Here is a 12,981-nt window from a genome sequence, read left to right as displayed (position 1 = left end):
ATCCGAGGATCTGTCCCTTTCTATCTCTGTTCCTCTGCCACTCATTTCCCCACTTTCCCTTCATTTCATTTATGAATATCTCCAGAACATCACCTATCTCCACCCCCACCTAGCTCACACCCAGTGCCTTAACCCTGCCGCTATCATCCCCACACTTGATGGCTCCAACACTTTCCTTATTGAGCTGTCATGTTCCACCTTCAAACTGCTAGGATCACACTGGCAGACAGAGCAGAGGTGTTCAAAACTGTTCCCTAATCATTATCTCTGCTCAATGTTACTAAAATAGGATAACAATATTGTTGAACAGTTTTCTAATATTCTTCAGGGAAATGTGTGCATCCGGCAACAGCTTCATCCAAGCCCTTTCTCATCGCTCCCACTGTCACTTGTATTTAAATTCAGGTTAGTATTGTGTTCTGAAAATGAGAACGTTCCTCATATAAGTCACGACAAATAAAGATGTGATTGCACTAGAGAGAGTGCAGAGGAGATTTACCAGGATGTTGCCTGGGCTGGAGAATTTTACTTATGAGGAGAGATTGGATAGATTGGGGTTATTTTCCTTGGAGCAGAGGAGATTGAGGGGGCACATGACTGAGGTGTATAAATTGAGGGGCATAGGGTAGACAGGAAGGAACTGTTCCCCTTGGTAGAGGGATCAATAAACTGGGGGCATAGATTAAAGGTAAGGGGCAGGAGGTTTAGAAGGGATGTGAGGAAGAATTTTTTCATCCAGAGGCTGGGGGGAATCTGGAACTCACTGCCTGAAAGGGTGGTAGAGGCAGAAACCTTCATAACATTGAAGAAGTATTGGGATGTGCACTTGCGATGCCATGGCATACAAGGCTATGGGTTTGGTGCTGGAAAATGGGATTAGACTAGATTAGGTACTTGTTTGACCGGCACAGACTCGATGGGCCGAAGGGCCTTTTTCTGTACTGTAGACTTACATGACGCTATGACGAAATACACAAATTTGGTCACAGCAAAATACTGTGGATGCTGGAAATCTGAAACAAAAATAGAAAGTGCTGGGAAAACTCAGCAGGTCTGAGCATCCGTGGAGGGAGAAGCAGAGTTAACGTTTCGAGTCTGTATGACCCTTCTTCAGAGCACAAATTAGCTTTACACAAATTAGCTTCTTCAAGGATATGGGGTGTTCGGAAATCTTGGTTTTAAAGAGCAGAAATCAGACGTTTGCTGCAATGCTGGTGTAAAACACACGCTGATCCGCTAACGCCTGTTTTGTGACCGCTGATCAAAGTGAAAATTCCTCCCAGTGTTTAACTTTCCCTTGCAGTTCATTGTAGTGCCTGTTGCAGCCAGATGATGGCGACGTTGAGCTGTACAAAGATCAGTCAAGTTTTACAGCGCAGTATCGCCACCTGCTGCTGGCTACCTGGGACTGGCGACAATACCAAAAACAGAAAATGCTGCAACACTCGGCTGATCAGACAATTCAGGCAGGACCTTTCTTCACAACGGAAAGAGAATTGGATCAGAAAAATAGGAGGGAAAATAAACATGAGCCTGGATTTCCCACTTCCATGTTCCTGTCACACACCGAGTCCCTATCGGGAAATTCCACACTGCCGGTCTGTACAATGTTCAAAAAAGCCCGGGTTGGGAGTGTGAAATTTCCCAGTTTGGGATCTTGATGTGTGTCAGCAGAGCTGGATTCAAAAAGCTGGGCCTGTATTCCAAGTACAGAGAGGAGATTCACATTTCCAGCATCCGCAGTGTTTTGCGTTTAACAGAGAGGATAAGAACTCCCTCATAGTTAAATAACTGGGGACATTGGTGGATTGTTAGAATGTGAGAATGAAAGGAAAATTAGACAGTGCAACACCACCACCGCCTGGCCCAGAAGGGTATTGCAGGAATAAAATCAGATTGCAAAAAACCGTGCAGCGGCCCCACCCAGTGGCTACTGGTGATACTGCAACATCAAGTTTCCCTGTTCTATTCACCAGCAAATTAAAATAATAATAAAACCAGCCAGTGCTGGAAAAGTGCCCACCAGATCCATGCCAATGGGGAAAGAAACAGAGTTGGCGTTTCTTCTTCAGATGATTTCCAGCATCCGCAGTATTTTGCTTTCATTACAACAGGTCAAATTGTTAGATTATATAAATAGAGTTTAATGGTGCAACAACACTACTTGTCAGCAAAACAATAAACCTAAACCCGCAAACTGTCTACGAATTTATTTCTAACCGAGTAATTTTTCAGAATATTTATGTTACGTAGTAAGAACAGGAGGTGGCCATTCAGGCCCTCGAATTTATTTCCATGCTCAATGAGATCACTCAGCTTCATTTACTGCCTGAAAGACGATATCAGGACTTCAGTCACTACTGTCTGATGATAGCTCTCCAGGGTTCCTGTGTATCGATGTTGATGAAGGCAGCTGAATAAAAACACTATTTTAACATCAAAATCCTACTTTGCATGGAGCAACACCGCCACCTGCGGGCTGTGATCGGGACTCCACAGATTTATTTTCTCCTGCATTACCGAATGTAGTCACCTGGTGGGGGTAGAGCACCGTCATTTTTTTGTTTTTTGCGAGCCGATTCTGTTGACCGGTTTACGAGCTTTAAATAACTTTAAATAATTACTGTTTGTGCCAGTGAATGGCTCCGTTAGTCTGTGTAGATATTAGGAATGGGCAACAAATACTGGCTTTGCCACTGACACCCACCTGTTCTGAACTGCCACCATGTTCTGAGATTGGGTTTATCTGTCTTGGACACCAGGCGTGGGACTTGGTTCTTTGACAGGCTGTAGACAGACATTAGTTTCTGTTTAACAATTGTTTATTAGTGCTACTTCTAAACAGATTACAGAGTAGGCATGTAGCTTTTAGTCATGACTCCAATCTCTATTTTGAGGGTAATTCATGACTGACTGATGTAAGTGGTGCGAACATACAAACATACAAAGGAACAAGGAGCAGTAGGCCATTCAGCCCCTCGAGCCTGCTTCACCGTTTAATAAGATCATGGCTGATCTGATAGTAACCTGAAACCTGCATCCCAACTACCCCTGATAACTTATCACCCCTTGCCTAACAAGAATCTATCCACCTCTACCTTAAAAATATTCAAAGACTCTGCTTCCGTCACCTTTTCAGGAAGAGAGTTCCAAAAGACTCACGACCCTCTGAGTGAAAAAAAATTGCCTCATCTCTCTTTTAAATGGGAGACCCCTTATTTTTAAACAGTGGGCCAATTTTTAAATTTTACCACAAGAGGAAACATCCTCTCCACATCCATCCCATCAAACTCTTTCGAGTTATCAACAGTCACAGATTGCAACTCTTTCGAGTACAATCACAGTTCTTGGTTTTCCGGGAGTGGGATATGAACCCACAACCCTCTGATTCAAAGGCGAGGGTGCTATGAACTGAGCCACAGCTGACACCTCTTCCACCCCATCAAGACCCCTCAGGATGTTATACCTTTCAATCAAGTCGCCTCTTACTCATCTAAACTCCTACAAGCCTGGCCTGTCTAACCTTTCCTCATAAGACAACCTGCCCATTCCAGGTATTAATCTAATAAAACCTTCCCTGAACTGCTTCCAACGCATTTACATCCTTCCTTAAATAAGGTGACCAATACTGTACACAGTACTCCAGATGTGGTCTCCCTAGTGCCCTGTAAAACTGAAGCATAACCTCCCTACTTTTGTATTCAATTCCCCTCACAATAATTGATAACATTCCATTAGCTTTCCTGATTACTTGCTGTACTTGCATACTAGCCTTCTGTGATTCAGGCACTAGGACACTCAGATCTCTTTGCAATTCAGAGCTCTGCAATCTCTCACCATTTAGATAATATAATTCCCTTTTATTCTTTATGCCAAAATGGACCAATTATACATTTTCCCACATTATACTCCATTTGCCAGATCTTTGCCCACTCACTTAATCTATCTATATCTTTTTGTAGCTTCCTTATGTCTTCTTCACAACTTAATTTCCTGCCTACTTATGAGTCATCAGCAAGTTTGGTAACCATCCCTTCATCCAAATCATTTATATAAATTGGTCCCAGCACTGATCCCTGTGGCACACCACTCATTACATCTTGCCAACCTGAAAAAGGCCTATTTACGCATACCTGCTTTTTCCAGTTAGCCAGCCAATCGTCTATCCATGTCAATATGTTACTCCCTATACCATGAGCTTTCATATTTTGCAATAACCTTTGATGTGGTACTTTATCAAATGCCTTCTGGAAATCTAAGTACAGAATATCCACCGGTTCCCCTTTATCCACAGCATGTGTGACTCCCCCAAAGAACTCAAATAAGCTGGTTAAACACAATTTCCCTTTCACAAAACCATGCTGACTCTGCCTGATGACCTTGAGCTTATCCAAGTGCCCTGCTATGACGTCTTTAATAATAGCTTCTAGCATTTTCCCTATGACAAATGTTAAACTAACTAGCCTGTAGTTTCCCACTGTCTCCCTCCTGTTTTGAATAATACATTTGCTATCTTCCAATCTAATGGTACTTCCTCATCAGCACCTCATTTTTAAAATTCATTTCACATTCATGTGGGCATTGCTGGCTAGGCCAGCATTTATTGCCCATCCCTAATTGCCCTTGTTCAGAAGACATTTAAGAGTCAACCACATTGCTGTGGATCTGGAGTCATATGTAGGCCAGAGCAGGTAAGGACAGCAGATTTCCTTCCCTAAAGAGCACTTGTAAACCAGATGAGTTTTTACAACAATTGACAATGGTTTCATGATCATCTTTAGGCTTTAATTCCGGATTTTAAAAAATTGAATTCAAATTCCACCATCTTACATGGTGGGATTTAAACCCGGGTCCCCAGAGCATTACCCTGGGTCTCTGGATTATAAATTCAGCGACAATACCACAACGCCATTGCCTCCCCACTCAGGGACAGTTTCTGCCTCAGCTTCAGTGTGGGCAGTCTCAGCTCATGTTTTTAACAGTGTTTTGGTTTGCTGAGCTACAACTAAGGAAGACCTAGTTATTACCTCCTTAGGATCTTCCAGACTCCCAAAAAAGTCACAGATAACCAGACCGTCGGCTCTTCTGCCTGCAGTGCCACTTCAACAACACTGACAGAGCTTGTCTGGCCATAGACCGCATTACCACACAGTCAGGCAAAATGACAGGCACTTTCTCCTGCACCTGTTCTGACTCCTTTACCTCACTGGGCTTCTCTGAGACAACTGGGGATGCAATCACTTTTGATCCCGCCAGGTCATTGCCGAGGAACATGTCAACCCTGTTCACAGGCAGACTGGAGCTGACTCCCATGGTCACTGGTCCTGACACAAGGTCACAATCCAGATGCACCCGGTATAAGGGGGGGATAGGGTGTTGTTGTTAGAGGTCAGTCAATCCAGTGTGAACAGCTGTGTCTGTGTGTCTCTGTGTGTGTGTGTCTGTGTGTGCGTCTGTAAGTGTGTCTGAAAGTGTGTGTCTGTCTGTGTCTGTCTCTGTGCGCACGCGTGTCTGTCTCTATGTGTGTGTGTGTCCGTGTGTGTGTGTCTGTCTGTGTGTCTGTGTGTGTCTGTGTGTGTATGTGTGTGTATGTGTGTCTGTCTGTGTGTGTCTGTCTGTGTGCGCGCAATTGTGTGCGTGTGCGTGTCTGTCTCTATGTGTCTGTCTGTGTGTGTGTGTATGTCTGTCTCTATGTCTGTGTGTGTGTGTGTGTGTGTGTATCTGTCTGTGTGTGTCCCGATGCTTCACATCGTGTTTTTATTATTTATCTCGTATTTAGTAGTTAATAAATTTGCTCTTTCTTGGACTCACGAAAACCTTGTTTGATTGGTTCCTTATTGCTCACAGCTTAAATAGTTAAATACATTCTGATTTGGATAATCTTTGTTGTAATCAACTGAGGGGGTTGGATAGAGGGAAGCCAGTCCACTCCCTCTCACCTGGCTGGAACAAAATTGGGGGCTCATCCAGGAATTTGTTCCCACAGACTGAGGAAAGAATTGGAGTGGGGAAAGTAAACTGTTCCTTCAAAAGCAATTTTAAAACTGAAAAATGTTTTCTTGGGTCTGTCATACTAAAGTGTTAAAATGTTCACATTCAATGTCAATGCTTTCATAGAACAGGATGAAATTACTGGAGAAAAGTTAAGTGCAATGTCCTTGGAAGAATTAAAAGGTGTAGTTAGGCACTTAGAGCTGGAGTTCTGCCCAAAAGCTAGAAAAAAAGGACATTTTGAAATGGGTGGCAAAACACTTAGAGGAGGAAATTGAAGAGACTGAAACAGGTAAATTAGCGGCAGAGAAATTAAGATTGGAACAGCCGAAATTGGAACTGGACTTTCAGGAAAGGGAAAAAGAGAGAGAGAGAGGGGGGCAGGGATGGAAGGAGGAGAGATAATGCCAGGAAAGAGAAAAGGAAAGGGAGTTTAAATTAATCTAGCTCGGCTGAGAAGAAAGGATTCCACTGTGCCCAGTGAAGACCTGCCTGATAAGGGAACCACGCCGAGCTCATAATTAGGAGCTGAGGTTTTCAAGTTTGCCCATTTAATCCCTAGAATTGATGAAGAAGAGGTGGAAGCTTTCTATATCTCTTTCAAAAGGTTAGCACGGTAGTTCAAGTGGCCAGCCCAACACTGGTCCCTGCTGTTACAGAGTAAGCTGACAGGAAAAGCCCACAAGATTTACTCCCTCGTGCCTGAGGAAAGTGCAACGAGCTGTAAGGCAGCAAAAAAGGGCTATTTTAAGTGTGTACCAGTTAGTGCTAGAGGAATACCATCAGAAAATCCACACCCTCAGGAAACGGTCTGATTAGGTGTCCCTGGAATTAGAATGGCTTTAGCAGCTTTTGACCGGTGGGTATGGGAACTTAGAGAGTGGCTGCCCTTGACATCAAGGCCACATTTGACCGAGTGCTGCAGCAAGGAGCCCTAGCAAAACTACAGTCAATGGGAATGAGGGGGAAAACTCTCTGCCAGTTGGCGACATACCGAGTACAAAGGAAGATGGTTGTGGTTGTTGGAGGTCAGTCATTTCAGCTCCAGAACATCATTGCAGGAGTTCCTCAGGGTAGCATCCTAGGCCCAACCATCTTCAGCTGCTTCATCAATGACCTTCCTTTCATCATGAGGTCAGAGGTGGGGATGTTCGTTGATGATTGCACAATATTCAGCACCAATCTCAACTCCTCAGATACTGAAGCAGTCCGTGCTCAAATGCAGCAAGACCTGGACAATATCCAAGCTCGGTCTGATAAGTGGCAAGCAACATTCACACCACACAAATGCCAGGCAATGACCATCTCCAACAAGAGAGAATCTATTCATTGCCCCTTGACATTCAATGGCATTACCATCGCTGAATCTCCCACTGTCAACATCCTGGAGGTTACCATTGACCAGAAACTGAACTGGACGAACAATATAAACACTGTGGCTACAAGAGCAGGTCAGGGGCTAGGAATCCTGCAGTAACTCAACTCTTGACTCCTCAAAGCCTGTCCACAAGTCAGGAGTGTGGTGGAATACTCTCCACTTGCCTGGATGAGTGCACCTCCAACAGCGCTCAAGAAGCTTGACACCATCCAGAGCAAAGCAGCCCGCTTGATTGGCACCCCATTCACAAACACTCACTCCCTTCACCACCAATGCACAGTAACAGCAGTGTATGCCCTCTAGAAGATGCACTGCAGGAACTCACCAAGGCTCCTTAGACAGCACTTTCCAAACCCATCACACCTACCATCTAGAAGGACAGGGTCAGCAGATAGATGGGGACACCATCAACTGGTAGTCGCTCTCCAAGCCACTTAGCATCCTGACTTGGAAATATGTCACCATTGCCCATCTTTTGATTGTCCTTGAGAAGAAGATTTTAAAATGTTGATAGGATTTGGGTTGGCTAATTTCTTGGTTGTGGTCACATGTAGAAACTGTTGCAATTATTACAAGATCTCAGTTCAGTGGTAGGTTTCTGGTAGAGTTGGGCTCTCAAACCAGGCAACACACTTATTCCATAAAGAGCGAGGGAGGGAGAGAGAAGCCCTCAGCCTGTTTTCTCTATCGAAGACTTTCTTGACATTGCCTTTGTCACTTGTAATCTCTCTCTATTGCTTGGGCAGCCTTGGCTTGAAATTCTTCACCCATTGTGTATTTCCAATTGGTTTTGTGTGGGTCTGTTTGTGACAGCCATTGTTTCAATATCCAGTAATTTGCATTTTTAATATCTCTTCCTCAGACAGTTATGCGTTTCGATGAGTGTCTAGATTATAGGGAGTGTCTCTCTGTTCACACTTCCCCGAGGGTGATGTGTTTGTTTCTCACCTTCACTTTGTAATGTGGTTTTGCATTTTTAAGCAATTTGCCCTGTTTCTGTTCAAATTGCCAAATTTCCTGTCAGTTGAAAGATGAAAAATCATATTTTCAAAAATACAATACCTCAGTGTAGGTGATGATTTACTCATCTATGACGTGGGATTTCACGAGTTCTAAGACTCTACATACTGCAACATTTGCACCAAGGATATTTGGGCATCATAAAATGTTGAGCCAGAGCAAAGAATTTTGTTTGGTGACCAGATTTCTGATGGTCATTGGAGGAGACGATGTCAAGCCATATAACTTGTGCTATTCATCTTCAGGAGACAAGAGAATCATTGATGTCATCTTCCTTTCTATTACAACCATGGGAATATTTTGGGATAAACCTTTTTGAACAGAAGCAAGATGCCCTTGATCATAGTACACTACTACTCCAGGTAGATAGAAGTCAAGCAACTGCAGGGCCACACGCCATTTGCAATAATTACATCATTGAAGGGGATATTTGAACACATGGAATCCCAGACATTGCAATCTCAGACAATAGACCACAGATCACCAATGAATACTTTAAAGAGTTGATGCCATCATATGGATTTGCCCATACTACTAGCTCATTGAGATACCCTCAGGCCAACGGTGAAGCTGAAAGAGTGCATACAGTGAAAGCATTGCTGAAGAAGAATGGCAACATCCAACTTGCACTTCTGAGCTATCGTTCAACTATCGTTCAATGGTCTAGCACCATGTGAACTCCTCATGAGAAGAAGACTGAGAACTCAACTCCCCACCCTCATACACATACTCAAGCCATGAGTACAAGCTGATGACAAAATGAGAGAGAAAGAAGACGAATATTATTCCAGCCAGATGTGGAACTATGACAAGCTCCACAAAGCACACAATCTGCCAGTTTGAATCCAAGACCAAGTTCACTATGACAAGTGGTTGAACAAACACCACATTCACAGTCTAACCTCATCCAAACAGACAACAGTACAGTGATCAGGAAGAGAAATGTACTGGTTGCCACACAGAAGAAGCCTCCAACTCTGTGGAAGCAGTTAGCTACCCAATCGAACAGGCCAGAGATGCTGCATTCATCCACCAATCCAGATGTCAACCTGGCTGGTGAACCTGAGCCATCTACCAATTTCCCACCCGCCCAGCAAGGCTCAAACCCCCAATCCCCTCCAAAGGAGAAGAGGACTCCTTCCAGTAGACTTATGAAACCATCACAGTGGTTCTCCTCATCAAAAAGGAATGGGAAAAAGCAGAGGACCTAAGAGAGTGAAAGAAGGTTAAGGACTGCAACACACCAGGGTTAAAGTCATGGTTTGTTTGATCTTCACAATAGAGAAATGGGAATCAGTGACTTGGTGGGTGATGTCATATATGGGGTTAATTCTAACTGTGTAATATGCTAATGAGAGACAGTGTACATCATTGCAGGAAGTGATGCAATGTCACATGATCTCTCTCGTACAACCTCATGGTAAGATGTGGCCCACCATTAGATCTGTTCCAATAAAGTTAGTGTTTTCCTTATCTCAGCAGACTCTGGGACTATTCTTTATTAGCCTAACAATACCAAGAATATTATAAAAAGGACTGGAAGACCATCAGTTATCCAACTTCCCTTTCCTCCATCCAAAATCCATATGGAGAGCAGCAGAACCAGACAGGGAGAATTTGATACAAGCTAAAGGGCTTCTGCAGGAACATGAGAAGAGTGTGTCCTGCTGCTCTGAATTTTCCCAATTCTCACAATAACCACTAATTGGGTGGCAATCTCATGTTTCCTTTTCACTGATACACCAATTAGCCATAGCATAGTCAAATCCCTTCATTCACATTCTGGTCTATGTTAACTGTTTGTTGAACTGTGACACTCTCTCTGCACTCGACCCAGATCTCAGTCAGCATTTGGAGGGATGAGCTGTGTAACAAGTAGATCCCTTAACTGAAAATGGGAAATGGCTGCACTTGGTTACCACACTGTAGGTCAGGTACACACTCAATGGATTAGGTAGAATATTCAGCACAAAAACAGGCCATTTGGCCCAACCAACCGGTGCCGATGTTTATGCTCCGCTTGGTCCTCTTCCTATCTTCCCTCATCTAAATCTATCATTGTAACTCTCAATTCCGTTCTCCCTCATGTGCTTGACTAGCTTCCCCTTAAATACATCTTTACTATTTGCTTCACCCATTCCCTGTGACTCCCACATTCTCACCATCTCTGGGTAAAGAGATTTCTTCTGAATCTCGTATTGGATTTATTGGTGACTATTTTTATTGCTGCCCTCGAGTTTAGCTTTTCCCCACAAGTGGAAACATTGGGCTGATTTTTTTTCTGAAGGGAGTCACGTTCCGCTGCTGGAGCCTAAAGCTGGAGACGACCTCGTTGTGACAGAGAGTGGGACCCTGGAGCAAGATTTTACCGGGGGCGGCCAATTAAGAGGCTGCAGTCAGGGCTACTGGACAATTGAGGATTGTAGGCCGCCTCCTGAGCTGCCAGCCTAAACACATGGTCGGCAGCTCAGCAGCTTCACCAGCACCACCGCTAATGATGGTGAGGGTGCCTCAATGCCAACGCACCCTTGAAAGCCTGGAAAGTTAATATTGAACAGTTGGTGGGGGTGGGGGGGATGGTGAATATTGCGGCCACAACACCGTTGATGCAGGTCAACTTTCTTCTGGGGTCCATCCTTTGCTACAGAGCAGCAACAAAGGAAGGCCAACCCCAAGAACCCACTGGGAGCAACACTGGGAAAATGGCTGCAGGACAGGGTGGCCCTCAATTAGCCACCTGACAGGTGGCAGTGCCACTGCGGTTCTCACCATTGGTAATAAGCTGTGACATTGCCAGCGAAGCCCACATCCCGTAAATAGATTTAAAAAACAACGTTGGGATCCCCTTGTGATGCCTCCCACCGCCATATGGTCAGAGCTTCCCTCCTCTCAGCCCATCACAACAGGGCTGAGAAAATTCAGCCCATTCTCTCTGTATCCACTCCAGCAAAACCTTTCAGAATTTTAAAAACCTCTATTCCCTTTTTCCAAACTGAGAGATCCAGCCCGTTGTTCTTTTCCTAAGAGCTAGAACATCGCAGTTTAAAATGTTACATTGAAACATTGAAGTACATTCCCCACCCCCGCCCCTGCCCACGTCTCTCCCTCTGCTCCGTGTCTAAACCTTCTCCTTAAATGCAAACATACATGTTTTGGTTGTTGGTTGTATTCCTGCCATTTGATTTCTGTAGAAGTTCACTTTCGCCCCCAATCCACTCTCAGTTCCGGATGTAGATCCGGATTTTGAACAGGAATCACATGAGCTCCCCTGCACTGGGTGAGATGCTGAGCGACTGGAATGTGAACTCACGGTGAACTCAGAACTCCACTGGTCACCCTGCAGTCAGAGATAGGATCCCAACTTCACAGGAGCTGCTGGAGCTCGTCTGCTGGACATCGGGAACCGACTATCTTTAAGGCAATCGGGGAAGTCACCTCGATTAGTTTTACAGAACAAAACGGGAAAAATGTTTAATTGCAGAATTGGGCTAATAATTTAAGCGTGGTGCCTCAGGACGGGCCAGCAATACCTTCTTTATGTTGTCCACCTCCAGCCTTGAGCACAGCAGCACATTTGGTCAATCCCTAAAGCCAATGGAGAGGCAGTGATGGGGAGGGGTAGATGGGGAGGGGTAGGGGCAGTGATGGCGAGGGGGAAGGGGTGGTGATAGGGAGAGGGAGGGGACAGTGATGGGGAGGGAGAGGGCAGTGATGGGGAGAGGGAGGGGTTAGTGATGGGGAGAGGGAGGGGACAGTGATGGGAAGGGAGAGGACAGTGATGGGAAGGGAGAGGGTTGTGATGGGGAGAGGGAGGGGACAGTGATGGGGAGAGGGAGGGGACAGTGATGGGAAGGGAGAGGGCAGTGATGGGAAGGGAGAGGGCAGTGATGGGGAGAGGGAGGGGTCAGTGATGGGGAGGGAGAGGGCTGTGATGGGGAGAGGGAGGGGACAGTGATGGGAAGGGAGAGGGCAGTGATGGGAAGGGAGAGGGCAGTGATGGGGAGAGGGAGGGGACAGTGATGGGGAGAGGGAGGGGACAGTGATGGGAAGGGAGAGGGCAGTGATGGGGAGAGGGAGGGGACAGTGATTGGAAGGGAGAGGGCAGTGATGGGAAGGGAGAGGGCAGTGATGGGAAGGGAGAGGGCAGTGATGGGGAGAGGGAGGGGTCAGTGATGGGGAGGGAGAGGGCTGTGATGGGGAGAGGGAGGGGACAGTGATGGGAAGGGAGAGGGCAGTGATGGGAAGGGAGAGGGCAGTGATGGGGAGAGGGAGGGGACAGTGATGGGGAGAGGGAGGGGACAGTGATGGGAAGGGAGAGGGCAGTGATGGGAAGGGAGAGGGCAGTGATGGGGAGAGGGAGGGGACAGTGATGGGGAGAGGGAGGGGTCAGTGATGGGGAGGGAGAGGGCTGTGATGGGAAGGGAGAGGGCAGTGATGGGAAGGGAGAGGGCAGTGATGGGAAGGGAGAGGGAGGGGACAGTGATGGGGCGGGGGAGGGTCAGTGATGGGGAGGGGGAGGGGTAGTGAAGGGGAGCGGGAGGTTCAGTGATGGGGAGAGGGAGGGTCAATGATCGGGAGAGGGAGGGGACAGG

Source organism: Cetorhinus maximus, chromosome 21 (assembly GCF_964194155.1).
Source record: "Cetorhinus maximus chromosome 21, sCetMax3.hap1.1, whole genome shotgun sequence".
Classification (NCBI taxonomy): Eukaryota; Metazoa; Chordata; class Chondrichthyes; order Lamniformes; family Cetorhinidae; genus Cetorhinus; species Cetorhinus maximus.
Note: the sequence above shows the minus strand (reverse complement) of the source record.